The sequence below is a fragment of the Perna viridis genome, chromosome 8 (genome assembly GCF_037379345.1).
Source record: "Perna viridis isolate PV_CMFRI_1.1 ecotype Kerala chromosome 8, ASM3737934v1, whole genome shotgun sequence".
In the NCBI taxonomy this organism is placed as follows: Eukaryota; Metazoa; Mollusca; class Bivalvia; order Mytilida; family Mytilidae; genus Perna; species Perna viridis.
This window is the reverse complement of record NC_142452.1, coordinates 37,930,912-37,951,500: the sequence shown is the minus strand read 5'-3', so window position 1 is coordinate 37,951,500 and position 20,589 is coordinate 37,930,912. Positions and strand designations below refer to the sequence as shown.

At 32.0% G+C, this 20,589-nt stretch overlaps 1 protein-coding gene across 4 annotated transcripts in view; it reads left to right on the top strand.

Annotated features, from left to right (window-relative positions):
* The window catches only part of LOC148610399 (soluble guanylate cyclase 88E-like), a 139,364-nt gene that overhangs the window by 27,142 nt on the left and 91,633 nt on the right, over positions 1-20,589 (top strand). The window contains exon 1 of one of the 4 annotated variants that reach the window (XM_088543022.1): positions 1,292-1,537. The exons of 2 other annotated variants lie outside the window; for them this stretch is intronic. The gene's annotated coding sequence lies outside the window, so the exon portion shown is untranslated. Of the gene's footprint in view, positions 1-1,291; positions 1,538-20,070; positions 20,256-20,589 lie in introns of those variants that run through there. One more of the 4 variants, XM_088543023.1, reaches the window with a different exon arrangement.

The following is a 20,589-nucleotide window of genomic DNA, read 5'->3' as shown; positions in this document are numbered from 1 at the left end:
TAATTACCGAACTGATAATTTTAAGACGGAGTCCTTATAAAAACCAAAAAGTCGGTTGCAAATGAAAATTTAAAAAAAAAAAGTTTACCAATGTCATATCGCAAATGCATCTTTTCGCAAAGTTAAAAGTTGGTTTTATATCACCTTCAACGATTAAAGAGAAATAAATTTCCTAGAAAGCATTGAAATTCGTAGTAAAAAGGGAGATAACTCATTAATTTAAGCAACAGTTGGTTGCTTTGTGAGGGAAGTTTTCAGTCAAAATCTGAGTCGTCCATTGTCGTTTTAAAACCGCTATTTGACAAACATATATACATATTCATTACATTGGAGCAAAAATTCAGTGGGATGAAATTTACAATGTGTTACGCATTTCATAGGATCTGCCCGATGTTTTTATGGGCAATCTCTTAATATGGAAATAGCCAAAATGTGTAGTAAAAAGAAAGAAATTAATATAACCAATCGCAATATTAAGGAGGTAGACCTAAGGTAAGGGACACAACTCTTACAAATCATTGTAACATTTGTGTTCAGACTCTTTATATTAATCCCATGTAAGCATCGAAGCAACTTGGATTGATTACATTCTGCACAAATGAAAGCTTGAAAGGCATTGGTGAAATTGAATATGATACAAACATATCACTGATATCAAGAGGTATTTCCCTTACCCTAGGTCTACCTCACAATGTGACAACCACAATTCTTTTTACCATTGACAGCTACGTGTACATTTAGCATGTGCTTGGAGCATATGGAATTCCCCCTTAAACAATATAATCATCTTTGTCGTCCTGTATACCTGAATAATTCATAGCACTTAAGTACCTATCAAAAACTTAAAACCAATCCTATTAGAAGCAAGATAAGAAGTCTTCCAGAGGAAGTTTGAAATGATTTACCAGTTGTTTCAGCTACAATTTGAAGCATCTATTTCTAGGTATTCATGTTTGACAATATATTGTTTATACACCCATCAACCTAGTTCATATAGAATATCCTTATCAATGAACAAAATCAAAACCGTTAAGCCGTTCTTAATAAATAGCTAATTGTCTACCAATATAAATACGAACAGAAGTGATTTCTGCTATCTTTTTTCACTCATATGTCAAGTCATAATGTTCATCTTAAAGGAGAAAAGATCAATCTTTGCATCTGTATACAATGCCACTACTATTCTAGATTTACCATATGACGTTATGATCTTAATCGAATGATTTGTGCATAGTTATGTAATATTTTTTTTCTCAGAAAGCAGGTAATTGAGATACGGAAACGAACAACCGAACCGCCTAACGTTAGATGAGAAACTTATCGATATTAACAAACTTTAGAATCATTATAAAATATATTGATATGTCTCCAAATAAATATCTTCTGACAATTTATGATTGATCATCTGTATACATTATCAGGTTTTTATTGTCCAGGGATCACTCCGTTCGTGTTACATAAACTTTATCACTATAGGTTAATCACAACTATAAAGGATATTTCTATGAGGGAATATACTAAAACATACACGGGCACGGTAAGTTATTTTCTTATTAGCAGCCCATTTGTTACTGAGATTGCTACACATTTGAACTATATATACGCTTGACGAGAGCAAAGTCACCGATTCGGCTAATTAGATCCGATTCATGGCGAGATGCAGAATGAAAACTAACTTTTTTATTCAAATTATTCAGGTTAAATGCGATTAATTATTGATATTTTAATTCATCAAATAATTTTCTGTGATCTGTTTGATGTTGAATGGTTGATATGGCCATACGTATAGTAATTAATAATTATACTGTAACAAACCTGAAAGGCATCGGATGTTGTTTCTGTCAAGAAACATAATGTCAGCTAAAGACGTCTGGTCAAGATAATTTCTAAAAATTCAAAAATATTTGAAAATATCAGACGATTTCACACAAAAATTAATTAATATTTTGAATGTACTTAATTGGAAGAAAATTTAAACAGAAAATGAAAACTACAAATATGGTCATATTTATTAAAGACAATCTAAACCTGTTCAAAAATGAAATAAGCATAACAGAATGAATGATGCCGTTCTATGTAAAAAATACAAAAATATGATTTTTCTCTGAAGAAGTCATACATTCGAATTAAAAAAAATCATGTTGTCTTGACAATATCCATCAACTTATGAAATTAAATCATATCATGTTTCATAAGATAAAACAATATCAGTATTGACTACTTGTCGATAAGATATTTTTATCATTTCTATAATTAAATGCATCACAATATATTGGCATGTACACATACTTCAGGGCTTGCTGTATAGTCTTAAGTCACACAGGAATGAATGATATCATTATTTAATGGTTCGATGCAACTTTAGAAAAGCAGAGGATGCCTACCCCACCGGTGCATCTGGTCCATAATCCCAGTTTTTAGTGGAGTTCAAGTTGCTCACTTGCTTTTGTTACTTTGTATGTATGATTTTAGTTATTTTATGTTCGTTGTTGTGTATGTCTGTTTTCCATGTCTGGTCTTTGTCCCTGGATTACATTATTTTGATTACCGCTATAACCTTGGATCCCTTGATTACTCTTAAACATAAGGCATACTCATGCTAACAGCCTCTCTGTATCAACGTGTAAGCAAAAGATACAAACTTACACTGTCAATGTAACCTTTACTATTCACATGCAGTATTGATCTAAGTGAAGACTGAAGGCGAAGCCTGTGGGGTGCTACTAAACTAATCCTTTAATAACAAAATGTTTATATAGAAAATAAAGTATGTCCAATGGAATATGAAAGCCTGTGAGAAATTATTGGTCCATGTTTTCTGTGAGGATCAAGAGTAAATTATACATCTTAGTAAAATAACCAAATGTTGTAAAGTCGTAACAATAAAATGGTACCGGCTGTTATTGAAATTACCTATATCAACTCAGCTCAAAGAGGAATGAACTGAATCAATCTTGTATATCTTTTTAAATTAACTCCAGTATCATTTTGTAGCTATTATTAACATGAAGGGCAATAAAACCTTGTATTATGCATCTGTATGTGTATTGCTGATATTTTCACTGTACCGTTCTGCGTTGCAATGTTTTATTCACAGATAGAAAAGCAAACTTAAATTTAACAGAAACTGTTGTTCTTCGAGTGTTTCTAGAAAAGCAGAGGACGCTTACCCTACCGGTGCACCTGGTCCAGACTCCCATTTTTAATGGAGTCCGAGTTGCCCATTTGCTTTTGTTACTTTGTATGTACAATTTTAGTTACCTTATGTTCTTTGTTATGTATGCCTGTTTTCCATGTCTGGTCTTGGTCCCTAGATTATATTCTTTTGATTACTGCTATAACCTTGGTTCCCTTGATTACTCTTGTAAACAATATATATTACCACATATTTCTCAATATGCATGCTTCTAAAGTTGAACAATATTTAATTGATATTTGATTGACAATAACGCCAAAATAATTCATTACAAGGTGTTACAATTATAATTCACCTCCTAAGATGTGATTGATCCCGTGTCAGCTTGTCGTGATAATAAATATAACTTAACCAATGATTAACCCTTCCTTGTTCACCGCGTAACCGAATTATTTGTAGACAATATTTCAAATGAAGTAAATATATCATTAAATGTTTGTCTGTAACCTTTGTTACTGTAAAAGTACTATTGTTCGTGGGGAACCAATTTTCGTGGTTTTCGTGGGTAGACCAAACCACAAAATTTGTTTACCAACGAAAGAAGATTCTCATTGATGTGTATACTGAAAACCTCAAAACCACAAATTCAACAATCAGACATGTGTTTCTGTTTATCGTAGGTAAGCTTCCAAAGGACCAAACAATTAAAGCCTTTGTTGAAATAAAAAAAAATGCTTAATTTAGGACCATGTGGATCCAAAACTAGATTTTTAAAACACACGGTTCAATTATATCATATAATTTTTTAAATGAAATTACACCCATTGGTAAACTAATTCATGACCCTAATAATCAATAGCAATATTTGTATGTGAGATTGAATTTGGTGATTCAATTTCGTATAGATCAAGGCATCTTAATTAAGTATTTACCTCAAAACGATTTAAATGTTCAGCAACTTTATGATTAGTTATTTCAAAAGATTGAAAACCATTACCTTAACCGGGCTACATTTATATGAACTTAATAGCATGGGCCTTGTGGTATAATTTTATAGAAATGTGTATACTATTATCAATATTATTGGGGCGGAAAACAGCAAAAAGTTTATTCCCAACCGCTTTTTGTGTTCATATTCCCGAATTTTGTGGTTCATTAACCATCAAATGGAAGCTCAGTCCAACTTTTGTAGTATGATACCTTGTGATGCAGTTTCTTATAGACTCTAAGACTTTAACTTGGAGTTTTTCGCAAAAAACAAGTCAAATGTTGATTATTGGCATTCACCTTTTAAAGTCCTTATTTCCAAACAGTTTGTGTCATAATCATGTATCTTATGGCAGCTTCTGTTTCATAAACATCAATATACTTCAATACAAGTCTACTATTTAGCGGACACCTTATGTATATAGCCGTCGACGACAACGACGACAACGTCTTAATATCATGCGTCCTGATCGATACACAATATCATGCGTCCTGATCGATACACAATATCATGCGTCCTGATCGATACACAATATCATGCGTCCTGATCGATACACAATATTATTCACACGCAATATTCTTATAATGATTCAAAACGCATGAACTTATTCAATGTCTACTCATTGCATGCAGTAATACCTGGCTAAACCAAACCCCTTTCGTATTGAAAATCTTGAGCTAAAGGTCGGTGTACGGATTATACAGGTTCAAATGCACTAAAATTGATATATAGCTAACTTTAAAAGATGTCTGGTTTAGACAGGTTTCCAGTTTTTTCAGGTGTCGGTTTAAACAGGTATCGATGTATTTGCTCTAAGTGTCTAAGTAAACGAAAATATTGCAGAAATTAACTAAGTATAATTTTGTACCAGACACAATGATTAGGGGAAATCCCTAGATATGATAGGTTAAGTTGCTTGTTAACTACTATTTAGCAGCTTGTATCAAAGCCATCGTTCATCACTCACTGTTATCGCTAATAAATACAACATAATTTGTACGTTTAAACCTCCAGCTGTAGATTTTATCATTATCTTTTTTGATTAATTGTGTTTACGTTAAAAGGTTTTTTTAAACGATCTTATTTTAATGCGTACTAATCGTGGTTGTTCTAAAAAAGATAGAAATAGTTTAATTTATGAAATACGTACAGTTCCAACATTCAATAAAAAAGGAAAAGGATGCAAAATATATCGAAAGATGATAAACAGTTACTGTAGATTAAAGGAACTGACTCTATGATATGTTGACATATCAATTTTAACTTGAAAAAATCCAACAATACTGTATATATCGGAAGTCAACTCGATAAGAAAGAAAGAATCCCCTGCTTCTAAAACTCTTGCCAAACAGTTTTTAGAGCTACATGAATACCTGGCAAGTTACTGTTAAGTTTACGAAGAATATTAAACAGATCATAGATCATTATCGCAAGATGGTGCCACGGTATGGCTAATATATATATCATGTTAGCAAGAACTTCCTAGTTGTATAATTTAGTGTTGAAATGTCTATAACATTTATCAATTTTGAATCATAAACAAACTACAGTTATTTCTTTGTCAGAAATTTTACAAGTTCTCGAAAGATGTTTGAGTTGTGCTGCTTCGAAATTTAAATCCGATGATAAATATCTCTGTATGGTTCTGTGTAAGTTTGATAATATCTGTAGTTTATTGCTATTTTACTGCATACTTTATACATCGTTTTTAAAAAAGTATGATTTAAACATGAACATTCATCACATAAGTGTGGTTCTTGAAAAAAATGATGTTATGACATAAAGCTGGCTATAAATATTATCTACATGGAAAACGCAAACAAAAACGTACAATTTACTTTGGAAGACTTTTATATAGTCGCATTAAGTAATTCAGATTCAGTGGATGAAAAAAAAAAACGCAATGCGAGACCTGCATTTTATTGATCATTAAAATTCTAGAAGAGCAGATGACGCTTACCCTACCGGTGCACCTGGTCCACGTTCCCAGTTTTTAGTGAGTTGCTCATTTACTTTTGTTACTTTGTATGTATGATTTTAGTTACTTTATGTTCTTTGTTGTGTATGTCTGTTTTCCATGTCTGGTCTTTGTCCCTGGATTACATTCGTTTCATTACCGCTATAACCTTGGTTCCCTTGATTACTCTCTCTAATACTTGCTATTACCTGTCGATGCCTGTATTAAAGGAAAACAACTATGATTATAACTAGAAGCAGGTTATTTATGATACTTTCAAAAACAAAAAACGAAAGTAACATAGAAAACAATACTAAAACGAACTCCGAATTCATTCAGACACTTTAGAAGAAATATACAATACGGACACAACAATAAACTAGATGTTCGGATCAGGTGCAACGGTGGGCAAAGTGTCTGCTGTTTTTCTACACAAGACCACGGAATTATCATATGATGTCAAATTTTGGTTAAAGTAAAATTCGAACCAACCTGTTTTCATTTCCTCTTTCGTCTACTCTGGACTTGACTTTTTATTAGCAACTCCATGCTCCCAGTTTTTAGTTTTTGTTACTTTGTACGAAATATTTTGATTATTCTGTATTCTTTGTTGTGTGTGTCTGTTTTCGATGTCTGATCTTTGTCCCTGGATTATATTCATTTGATTTCCGCTAGAATCTTGGTTCCTTGATTACTCTCCATTGAATGAAGTATTGATCGATGTAAGATTCTGGCACTCCTTCATGCTGGAGTTAGTCACAATAAAAGGAGCTAAAAAATATGGACTGCAGCATTATAATTCACTTAAGAAAAACTAAGTCAATGCTGAAATTAAAAAAAATTAAAGAAATTTATAACAAGAATGGATAAGGTTAACATGTCAAAGAGACAACAATCCCACCGGAATGAAAAATGTCAGCTCTATGCCACCGAAATGTCTTCAATGAACGACGAAGAAACCCTCACATCGCAAGGCAGGCTGCAGCTTTCCCCAAAATAACTCTACTTTGATAACTTGAAATCTGGCAGTTCCAGATATTTTTTTATTGTATTGTAAAGTAAATGTCCACCGAGTTCTTTAAAAGAAAATCAAACACCATTTAAACCATGAACAGAACTACTGAATCCCCTATTTCATAATAATGAATCCAGATGAGTCTAATAACCAGTAATTTAACCCTTTATATAAAAAAGTGTTATTGACAATTTCCAACGTAGCACAAGAAAGAAGAAAGAAGTTTTACCAAAAAGGGAGGATTAGACTTAGATAAGGAAGTCTGCATTATCATCCCATACAGCAATTTGTCCGACAGAATGAAAAAAAAGCCTGAAATTTGATATAATGAAAATATGAAATTTGTTCCTACGCAGAATGAGTAATTCATTGTGAAATCTGAAGAACAACATATTTTATGCTTATCTTTGTCTTCAAGACAAACTGTATTCTCTTGTTATATTGGAATTATCTTGTGATGCTATTATTCTAAACTTAATAAACTGAATTATGAGACGGATAAATCTCTTTTTCTGTGAGATAAGTACAGCCTACTACCGAGTATCTTAGGTTTGTAAAATCATTAAAAAGGGCGATAGCTGGAATGGGTGAGATATGAGAAGTAAACGTTTGTCTATTTAATAAAATCAGCGTAGAGGATCTAGATACTGTTAATATTTGTTTAAAAGTTTTTTCTTGTTTTTGTGAATTGCATATTTTAATTTTAAATAAATTTAGAGGCTACTTTCACTTTGAATTCACTCCCCTGACCCATATCTGCGGGACTGTCTGATACCTATTCCGGTTTGACTGAACGTCTGTCCTCAGCCAAGCACGCGATGCTCAGTATTATTAAATTGGTAATTGGTTTGAAAATGGTCAAAAAGACTTTTAACATATATCTGTAGGACAGATTTATATGTGTAGATTATAAGACCCATGATTTTAGGTTAATAATTCATTTGTTTAAAGTTTGTGTTCTTATACTTATAATTTACATTTCGGTCAGTAACGGCATCAATACAACATTATATATTTTACTTTGGGGTCACTGATATCTAACGTTTTAAGTAGCAGCCTGTCTAAAAATCTGACAGAAGATGATTCATGCATGTCAAAACCCCAACAAATTCAGTTTTATTTCTTGTTTAAAAACAGTTACTGGTCGCATAACCAGTCTTAGTTTTTCATTTGGTTGTTGCGCTTTTAAAATGAAAATTATATAGATTGCACATGAAATTTGCACTTTGCAAGAGTTATCGTTATTGATTTGGCTTGATTGGGTTAATTTTAGTTGGAGATAAATGTGTGCTTTTCTAAAAAGTGCAACTCTGGATGCAGAAAAGATTGTTTTTATGTGGAAGTATAGCATATGTAGACTGAAAAAGCATCATTTGTTTGGTGGGTTTTTCTTGACCATGAATCACTTTACCATTGGCAGGGTCAATACGTAAACATTGAATATCACATCATAAATTTGAATATTGCTATAATTTAGTAGTTTTATGTGTTTAAATACTTTAAATATTTTCACTGAAATATTATTATGTAGTGCTTGTTAAGCAACCTCTGAACAGCGTTTGCGTCTGACGGTAATGTTGCTACAAGATTTAAGTCATCACTACAGAAGTTTTATGGTCGTCATCATGAACTCGTGGATCGTTATGGTGTATCCATCAGCACCATGAAAACCAATTTATTCAACGGGTCATAGTTTTCCTTTCCTCGTTTGTCTACCCCGGACTTGACTTTTTATGAGCAACTCGGCGGATGTTTCTAGAAAAGCAGAGGACGCTTACCCTACCGGTGCACCTGGTCCATGCTCCCAGTTATTAGTGGAGTCCTAGTTTCTCATTTACTTTTGTTACTTTGTATGTATGATTTTAGTTACTTAATGTTTTTTTTGTGTACGTCTGTTTTGTCTGTTTTCCATGTCTGGTCTTTGTCCCTGGATTACATTCTTTTGATTACCGCTATAACTTTGGTTCCCTTGATTACTCTTTCGCAACTTACTCAAGATGTCTTCGCTGATAATGAATTTTATTTTGCAATTACAGGATTAAAAGAGTGTTTCATACAACTTTTTTTTTTAATTTCAAGCGTCGTTTGATTATCATTACATTAAAAAAGGGTAGAAGGCCTTTCACTTTAGCTTAAAATGGGAGTGAAAGCCTGCTGCTGCTTGGAACTTAATTTTTAGCTGTACAAAACAAACTTGTGCTTCGAATATGTCAATATATTTTCGAACTGCTTAACTTCAAAATTTGCATTTAACACACTCTTAACACGGGATATCCTGCATTTTTTGTTTGACTTGGCCTTTGATTGGTACTGATCGAATAGCGGCTCAACAAGCCTTATCCACGCCTTTGGCTTAAAGTTCCATATAGAAATTGATTCTGACCATATTTCAACATTTATACATATAAAATGAAATTCGGAAAAAAGTTACTGCTAATCTGTATTGTTTATATACTGTCTAGACCTTTAATAATTACGGAAATTTAAGAATGCTATATTGACTGTTTACTGAGTGGTTTTCTTTGAAAATGGAATAATCTTTTGCTGATTCAGTCAGAAATGTTTTATTGAAAGCAAAAAGAACTTATTCTATTAGAAACGAATAACGTTGTTTTCGGCAATGTGTTTGGCACAATATGAATTTCTTCTTTAAACTTGCTATTTTCATTTATTGGCAGACATGGTTCACTGACATTTTTGACATTTATAAACCTTTAGTGCCAAATAATTGGTATATAATTTAGAAACCTGATGTCATACTTGTCAAAACCGAGGCTAAGCTATTTTAAGAATTGGCAAAGAAAGATTTGAGTGGGACCTAATTAGAATACAACTGGTAATACGAAAAAAGCATGTAATATGATCAATATTTACGTATGTTTAATATCACCAAAAGATGGTAAAATTTACATTCAATATTTCGGATAACCGATATCCTTCTTCAGCATAAAGCTCATAAAATTCAAGATCAAAACAGATTCAGAAGCTGAATCACGTACGCTGTGGGTGATTGTACCTTTATCAAAGGCACACATAAGCAAATGATAAGGAACCTGAATGAAAATAACAAAGGGGATCTTTTAATCAAAATTAAAAATAAGAATTAACTGTGGAAAACAATTTAAAAAGTCAAAATATAGTAGTTCGGCGTATTGCTGTGTCAGCCTTAGACCAAGACATAAAAATGGATTATCAAAATATAAATTTCATAAAACGAGTTTTCATATTATAAGAGAGAAAAGTATAGCTTTTGGATTCACTATACTCTTCAGGATATTACCTTCACAACTTAAATGTGATGGAAATACTTTTACTTGTAACTTGTTATTTTATCTTGAAATTGACGCGCCTTCCTCACAAAGTGCAAGACATATTTGATTAAAGTTCATAGGAACTGTATGTACCAAGTCAGGATCATTGCACTTGTTTCCAACTATCCGAGTTTTAGCTTGATATTGCGATTTGTTGAAGAGAATCTTCTTTCTGGCTATTGTTTTGACTATTGTCTATAGTTGCTTAATCAGTTCATAAATGTTGCTGAAGAAATTATTTTTTTATGTCATAGGCAAAAGTAACCACATGTTAATAGGCATAATTTACTACGACCACATTATAATACAGTTATGGATAGTGTTATCAGAATCATAATTCTGCTGTAGGTATCAGTCTTGTATTACGCATTCCTGAGAGGGTGTACGTCAAAACATGGAGGGTACAAAATATAGTGCGTTTCCTTCTTGCCTTTTCCTGTTTTTGGTTCGAGGCAAATGACTGTCACTTTTCATTACAAGTACAGGGTAAATATCAATCTATAACACACAAAAATTTTCATGAAAAATAATGCTTCAGAAAAGGGGTCTATTGTATGAACTCAAAATAAAAGTGAAAGTAGAAAAGTCTATTTTAGTTTAACCTGTCCTGGTGTACCAAAGTTCGTGCCTTTTTATTCTGAAATGGACCAAATATTATTTTTGACATTTCCATAATTGATTTTTGATTCGTCGAAAAACATGGTCGCCGTTACTAAAAATAGAACATAGGGGTCAGACAGTAGTTTTACGCATATATCTCCAAAACCGATAAGTTTAGCCAAATTCTTTCAATAGTTGAAATGATCCATATTATTAGGACTACAAAAGTCTTTAGGGATAAAAATCGTCAGATGACTCCTTGTAAGAGTTATTGCCCTTGAAAGGGGAAAAATGACTTTTTTAAACAATTTTCAGTCAATATCGTGAAAACTATGATCGATTAAAAGAAACTTTTAATTGTTGAAAAGATCTTATGATAAGTCCTACCAAAGACTTCTTGAGTCAAAATTGTTGGACAACTTCTTGTTAAATTTATTTATTGCCTTTGAAAGGCAAAATTCAACCAGGTAAGCGATTCAGGCTCCTGGGAGCCTCTTGTTTTTTTCTACTTATACTGTTTTAACATGAAAGATCTTAAAAAGTTTTCACAACCGTTTGAAATCCTTTTTATTTTTAACAGAGCAAAGAACACACTTAAAGCTACCTTAGAGCAAAAGAGATACATCAATCTAATTAAAGACCCCAAGTATTTTGATTGAATTGCGACTTTACTATCAGTATATTATCTTGCCAACTTACATAATATTTATGTTGACTATAAAATATGCATATGTGTCCTGAAAAGCTTGTTTGTTCATATTTGAAATAACAGCTTATTTTTTGAACGACACCATAGAGATTTGTGTACTGCTTTAAGAGATGAAAGCTCTTGCTTTTCTGTATGTCTAATACAAAAGTGCATTAAGTTAAATTTCCAACGAATCATAACACGGATTAAATCAAAATCTTTGATATCAAGACGTGGCAGATGAGACTCGTTCACAGTCGTATATCTATGTATACAGTTTTTTTTAATTAAATGGTTCACGGTAGGTGGAGAGGGAAAATTATTGCAGTGTCATCCTTTGAAAATCAGCAATATCAGTAAATCTAAATGCTTGTAGAAAATGAAATCGACGTATATATAATACGTGAACATGTGATCTTTAACTGACCTAGAGTTGTCAACATTAATCCTAGACAATTAATATCCCTATTATGAAAACAAATCATAGCTTGAATCTCATTGAACGCAAATTAATAGGATAATACGTAGTAATTGCAAACATTTTTCATTCACATCAAGCATGAACTATTTGTCAATATGGCATTCTATGTTTTGCATAAGTTAATAGTTGACAAACATTTCATTGAATTTAAATGTCCATTACATGAATTTAATTTAAAAAGCTTATATCAATGGTATAATCGATGCAGAATAAGATTTAATATCATGACAATTCATTTATAGGATACACTAAAGCTAAAAGAAGGTTAAAACTTTGTGCATAACTTTCATTAATGAAAAAATAAAGAGTAATAAAATAACTAGTTACACAAAGTTGCATAAAAAAAGAGGATACACTCAGTGCGTTCAACGTGATTGCAATTTCTTTGTATTAAAGTAATTTCAGAAAGTAGACACATGAGTACATGTACATGTACATGGTATGAAGTGAAAGACATCAATTGAAAAGAAAACAGAAAATAAAAATAGTAAACCTGTAAGCACTCTTAGAAAATGAAGATGATGGTCAAACTATACGTGGACATGTGCTATTTAACTGACACCAATACGTCTACAGTAATCCTAGACAATATATATATATTTCAGAAACAGAGAAGAGGCGAAGGTTATGTTATTTAGTATACATGTAATACAATTTAAGAACGAAATATTCACAGGAATTTCGATTTTAGTCAGTAGTCAAAGGGAAATAACTCGCATAGTAAGAGCAACGACGTCGTTTTTCCCGAAATCCGCCAGGGGCGTTCATTTACGCAACTCCTACATTAAGCAAAATAAGATGTCGTTTTATATATATTTTTCCTAATATAACTCTTGATTGTTGGAGTTCATATTGCAGGCATCTTTTTGTGTGTCGTCTATTTATCTTATCTTCAGTTTTATGCATAAAATTCTAATTTTACTATGTTGAGTTCATTGTGTAAGTACATGGTCTGTGTTTCCAGTTTCCACTTTTTTGTAATATTGACGTCTTTTATTTCGATGATTCGATTTTTTTGGCCGATATTAAGAACGAAACCACATTGTATGAGAAGAAGTTTATATTAATGTTTAAAAAAAAGAAATTAAAAAAGTGTACCAATTAGAAAAACCTTCTGAGAGAATGAATAAAGTTTTAAAGCGTGTCTTTTACTATGAGGTATATCTATATACATTTTCACTCACTCTAAGTATATTTCTGCAAAATATCGATGAAAGCCTTGTTGTAGTAATATAGGGTAACAACAAAATTACAGAAATCATAAACTCTAGGCAATAATAAAAGGAATAGATAAAGGGAAAGTCAGTATAACAGATGGAAAGATGTGGATAGAAACTAGTAAGTTAAAAACCAAAAACGAAATGGTCCAGACTTGGTACATGTATTTCCGATAAGATTGGTGGGTTAAAGAGTAATCAAGGGAACCAAGATTCTAGCGGAACTCAAAAGAATGCAATCCATGAACAAAAACCAGACATGGAGAACAGACACACACAACAAAACTGGGAGTATGGACCAGGTGCACCGGTAAGATAAGCATCACCTTTTTTCTAGAAACACCCACCGAGTTGCTCATAAAAAAGTCAAGTCCAGGTAGACTAAATAGGAAAGGAAGAATATGACCAGGTTTTATCGCACGCTACATCATCTGCTGTAACTATTAGAAAAATACTGACAGTAAGTTGTTTCTTATCGATCCTAAATAAATTGGAATGATTTAAATATCCTTGTTTAACATCCTTGTTACATCATCAATATTAGGATGAATTACTCTATATTAAACAAGAATTTAAGTTGCATACATTACTTCTCTATTAGATATGCAGTCTTGATTGGCATTTGTTGTACAGTTTCTCCATCAGTTGATTACATTGTATCAGCACTGTATTATGAATTATTTTATTTGTCGTCTAATTACACAACAAGGTACCGTTGTCATTTCTTTTATAAATCCTTTATGTTGTAATTTTAGTGAATAAAGCCTAGTCGTAAGCAAATATGCATTATGGACAAATGTATATTATTATTATATTATTTCTATTATTTTTTCTGGCAATGTGGAAAAAAAACATGCGCTACTCAGTTGTAACAAATTGATTGTGAAAAGAAAAAAGTGAAAAATATTTAAAAAATGAAGTAAAAAATAAAAATATAAATTCCACTTATCGCAATAGGAAATTTGGTACAAATAGGTTGTTTGTTTGTCTGTTAACCGAGGAATAAACTGATCTTAAAGCCCAGTGCAATATTTTATTTTGTCTTTAAATTTCTTTTTGTCCACAAAGCAGATTATTTAAAAGTGTATATATATTTAGTTTTGACACAAAAGATGTAGACATATTAAGGAGCTCTATTTCTGTTTTCCATAAGGAATTGTTAACTGATATAGTTCACTGGAAATGCATACATCTTTCCGTATTGCAAAGATTAATTGAGCCTCCTTGTCTTCTCTAAATTGACAAGAAAATAGGATTTTAAAATTCGATAATACTTAAATAATTTCTTTCTTCAAAACTGCAATACGTAAGCGTTTTAAACGTCATTTATATATAAAAAGCATCATTCGATTACATCTAAATAAACAGCAGTTTACACTTCTAACTGTCATTTTTATAGCTTGTTTGATAATAAATGTCATTGAAGGCGAGGACGTTTCCGTATTTAAAGGGGAAAATCAATTTATTATTAATTGTAATATCACATGAACCATTGTAACATTATCTTCATTTTCTAACTTTAGGTTAAAACTATTAAAAGGTTTTTCAGTAGTAATCTTTGTAATAATCATGCAAATTCTGTTACATGTGATACATCCAAAAACAAAGGCTGCACATTTTTATTCTTGTTATTCAGTTGCTTAATAAGTGTTTATGATGAAATATATAATCATTCCAATCTGTCTGCTCTAAGATGATAATCCAAATAAAAAATCCATATGAATTCTACAGTATATAAATAATTTTATAATTTTATTCCCTATGAACTGGTGGTATATGAAAAGCTACATGTAAAGTTTTGTTCACTAAAATATTTTAAACACAATATCAAAACTGAAAATATGTAGGCTTTCCAACCATAAATTACATTTTGCATGATTCTTAGCTGGAGTGGTACAAAAATATGTAGTCGTTTACATCATTACAGAAGCCCCCCTACTAAAAAAATAGTAATACGCTCCCGTAGGAAGCGTAAATGGCTGCATTATCAACAGAGCCCTGCATACATATGGGCAGAAAAAGCATCAATTTCCGGTTTGTGCATGTAAAATCGGGAGGTTGAAAATAGTTTAATGCAGCTTCATTTTCATATACTTGGTAAATGCAAAAACCACGAAAATTACGTAAACAACACCGGACAATTCGACCCCAAGACATTTCGGACCATGAATACCCACATTTTATTATGAAAGATCCATATTTCGCATAACAAAAATTATGAAAGGAATTAAGTGTTTGAATTCATTTGTTTCTTGGGGAACGTTTACGGTTCCACTTTCCTCGTATTAGCAATACAAAAATAAAATATGAAAACAAACACAACTTTCAGTCAAGTGACAAGCTTATGGAAGCTTTAACTGATATATCCCTATGCACTTAAACCAAATAACATTTGAAGCCAAACGGCACTTTTCTTCATCGTATCATTATATATATATATATATAGCAGTGATTTATCGAATGTTCCTTGTGTTAAAAACTTCGATTAGTCACTCTCGGACTCTCGGAAGAAGACAGGCCAGATAACTTCATCGAATATCCCAGCCGAGATTGCCAAAAAATGAGCAGTGCAGGGGAAATAAAGCATATTGCCTATTTATATAAGGCGTCGGGAGATTGTATTATGATAATTAATTGAGAAGAATGGATTACCAAAATATGATCACGAGTCCCGAAGAACGCTTTTAGCTGTATTTAACAAATGTACGTGCGCGTTCAAATTAATTTTTTAAGCGTTATTTACGCAAGTAAATGTATTTTTGTTATTCACGATAACCAATTGATTATCCCTTTATATATAAATTTTTCCAAAATTTTCTGCTCTTTCCAAAATAAATTAAAATTTGGAACGGCGATCGATATTCGTCATATGACGTTTTGCGGTAGAAGTGCCGCGGTACTAAATATAGGATATCATTACAAAATCGCCATATATTCACGTTTTTTGCCGGGAAATATATATGTGGTATTTCATACTTGCATTCAGTCGTGATTTTCAAATGTCTCCATATTTATAAAACGCGATTACAAGTTTTGTTACGTGCCAGAAATACAAGTGCTAATATTGTGAGAGAGAAATCAAATGTGTATTATTAGAAATGGTTTGAAAGCATCGGTTGTCTAAAAATCGTTTGACTACAGTTTTATGTGTAGACCCTTGCAACTACATTTGCGTTAAAAAAGCAGCCTTACTTATTATAATCAATGGGCATAGAAGGTCGAGTATTTTGTTATATATCTGGCATAGCATTGTGGGAAACCCTGAATGGATTCTGTAGTACTTAAATAGTATTATTAATCTGAATCAGCACGAAAACTGGGCTATGCAGGAAATACAAATAGTCAAGAAAAAACAACACTGAACATATAAGTAAAGATTGGATATATTTTCACAAATTGGTAACATGTTGTAATACTATTATGTTTGCCATGTACTTGAAATAGCGTGTGACCACCTGTAAAAAGTGATTAAGAACAGTTCGTTAGTGTTAATGAAGACTGAGTGTGATTTATTAGCTTAATGCCATTACATTTAGTCACAAAATGTTTTGGCATTTAGACTAATTAATCTCAGTGTATTGAAGCCCTGTTCGTTAAAACATTTCAGCGTATTTCATTGGCATCTAAAATGTGCATGCCACTAATTTTTACTACTATAATATCTATTGTCTTCATCTATTATATTTTAAGAAATATTTCATGAACTGCATATGCAGGTGCTATTCTAGATACAATTTTCAGAACGGTATTACAGTGTCAAATAAAATGGAAAATAACACTTACAGGGTAGAATAGGCTATGAACCTATTGCGATCTTAATACAACAACGGCAAAGTATACATTAAGTATATAAGGTTCTACGTATTTGTATTTGTTGATGCAGTTTGTTGTGTAAGTACCTTTTACTTGTAACGTGATTTGTTACAAGCTCTCCGATTTGTTGGTTATCTGTGAGCAAACTAGATTATTTTGTATAACATGGCTTAGTACCATGACTCATTAACTTTGATTGGTCCGCGCTCCGTGATTCAAATAATCCCAAACAAAATTACGTTTTATTACGAATAAATTAAATTTGGACTGTCATTCATTAGAAATGAAATCATAGGTGCTTCTAATTTTTGAACAGTTGTCAGGCTGCCCAGTGGTGTTAAAGTTTCCTCGTCGTTCCTATGCGTGGCCCTGAACTGACATTTGTCATCCCGAGGGTTTTTGTCTGTTTCTTTGAAACATTCACCATTTCCATTCTCGCTATATTACATTTCGTATAACTTTAACTTTTGTAAAAAAAATAGGAACATCCCTTAATTATTTCTTTTAGTGCTGCATAGACCAAATGGTCTTTCATCTTATCAATTTTAAATGTTGAATTTAACCATACATAGTTATTTTATTTCATTTGGAAACAAAGTACACAACTATAGGTTTTGATTGTCGTATATCCGACAGAAATCGGAGATCAGCATTTTGTATATGTAGTTCACTCTTTATAATTAATGATACAGCAGCTATAAAAAGCATATTATCTATCCAGGATATATTTTTTCATGTCACTAACCGTTTCTTCAAGTTTTTTGTTGTAAACAAGTGCACAAGTGCAAAAGTCAGGTTTTGGAATCTGTATGGTATTGCTGAATGACTTGCTTACCAAACTTAAGCAATATGCAACTGTTCAAAGCGTCCTGTGATGTTAAATTTGTGAATCATTGTTTACGAATTTTCGACGTTGAATGTCAGTCATCGATATATTTAATAATAAAAGATTATTTGTTTACACGTTAATGATAAATGTACTACATTAAAAGGACATTTATGAGACAACGCTTCGATAAAAATAGTTGAAACAATCTAAAGTATTTTAATCTCTTTTGTGACTGATAATATACGACATAATGTTGTTATTAGTTTTTACACAATTTAGCTGACATAATAAGTCTAAATTAGATATAACAAATTAATATACTTTCATCGTGTCATATTTTCTTTCCTTTTCGTTTACATCGTACTTGACTTTTTATGAGCAACTCAACGAGTGTTTCTAGAAAAGCAGAGGGTGCTTACCCTACCGGTACAGCTGGTCCATGTTCCCAGTTTTTAGTTGAGTCCGAGTTGCCCATTTGCTTTTGTTACTTTGTATGTATTATTTTAGTTACTTAATGATCTTTGTTGTGTATATCTGTTCTTCATGTTTGGTCTTTGTCCCTGAATTACATTCTTTTGTTTTGATTTCCGCTAGAACCTTGGTTGCCTTGATTACTCTTTCAATGAAATCTTTAATATGCAGTGATCATGAAAACTACATTATCAACAACGATATATTGAAACGCCGTATGATATGATACAAATCAAAATACATTTAACTAGATATAACTCAGATCAACAAATTATCAAATTATAACGTTGATTACATTTTGTTTCTTTAAAGCACAGGACGCTTACCTTACCGGTGCACCTGGTCCATGCTCCCAGTTTTTAGTGGAGTCCGAGTTGCTCATTTACTTTTGTTGCTTTGTGTGTGTGATTTTAGTTACTTTATGTTCTTTGTTGTGTATGTCTGTTTTCCATGTCTGGTCTTTGTCCCTGGAGTGCATTCTTTTGATTACCGCTATAACCTTGATTCTATTGATTACTCTTTAACGAAATGGTCTGTCTTAATGAATAATGAAACAATCTTTTTGCTAATGTTAGTTATTATTTAGCATTATGACTAAGCAATCCCTTCTCGAATGAAAGATCCCAAAAATAACGTAAAACGTTGTATATGGTATAATTTTTGGTTAAATATAGTTACTAAAAAACGTTGCAATATCTCTTAGAAAAAAAAGAAATATAGAAAATAAACAAACTTTCCGGTATGTATTCATATGAGAAAAAAACGCGCTTATCTAAGCTACCTGCTTTGTTTGTGTTTGGCACAATAACCATTGTTTATTCCGGTGGGTCAGTTGTCTCTTTGACATATTCTTGTTATAGACTCCGAACGTAACGCTGACTTTTAACGATATTCAAATAATAACAAATTTACCGAACACTAATCCGATCCATTATCTAGTCAAGTCCAAATAAAATCTAACGAAATAGATATTAAACCTGCAGAGTAGCTGGTAACGCAATGATCCTGACTTGGTAAGGCATTTCAAATGAAAAAGTGGGTTAAATCTAGGTTTTACAGCGCGCAAAACCTCCCTCTTCTATCATTATCGATTACTATATGTGTAATAAAAGTGTTATTATCTTTCATATAACGATATTGTACGTATGTCTATATATCTTAGAACCTGACCATTTCATTTATATGAATTTCAGTAAATCTTCTCATTTGACTGCTAGCCATGCACCATAAGAATTCAACAAAGAGTTCATAGCGAAACAGTTTTCTTAAATTTGTTCTTTACTATTCATCAAAGGGTTTGAAGGCAAGCAAAGGTAGACAAATCCTGTGACACTCAAAAGTTATTAGTTCTCATGAAATAACGATTTTCCATGAAGGAGAAAAAAGATAATGGTATTCTAATTTTGCTTAGTCATGTATCGGAAATGCAATAATCTCTTTATAAAGAGTAGTTCAGTATGACATCTGGCATTAGATAGATATCTTCCAATAACAATATCATTGATATAATCCTCTCGTTAATTACGATTGTATCAGTCTGACAATTACATTGCATTATAGAATACAATGACCTAACATGTAAACAACACCATATCTCCTTCGAATGAAGTCTTTGTACGATACATGTAGTACATAAGTGCATTTATTGTCTATGGACAACTATAGCAAATGCCTTATTTGACATCATTTGGAAGAGATTTTATCATCATTAGACCGTCTTTACCGAGGTGCGATGTTTTTGATAAAAAGGTAAGATTAAAAGTTTCATTCTGAACTAATTATTTTATTTTCCTTTGGCTTAGAAATAGATGCAAACAAGTGTCAGTTTGTCTACCGAATGATTTAGCGTTTCGTAATTTATTTCGTGTCTCTTTTATTAGATTTTTGATTTATGATGAAACGTTCAAGTAATGTATGCAAATATTAACAAATACTTTAGCTTTAAAAACCTTATTCAATTGTCTTGGTCACCATCAGCCCATTTGTCAATCAATATCCGTGGAAAACGCGTATATAAAAATACTACGACAAAAATACCTTTACATAACCTGTGTAGAATACAAACCAGCATCGTTAACCGAAA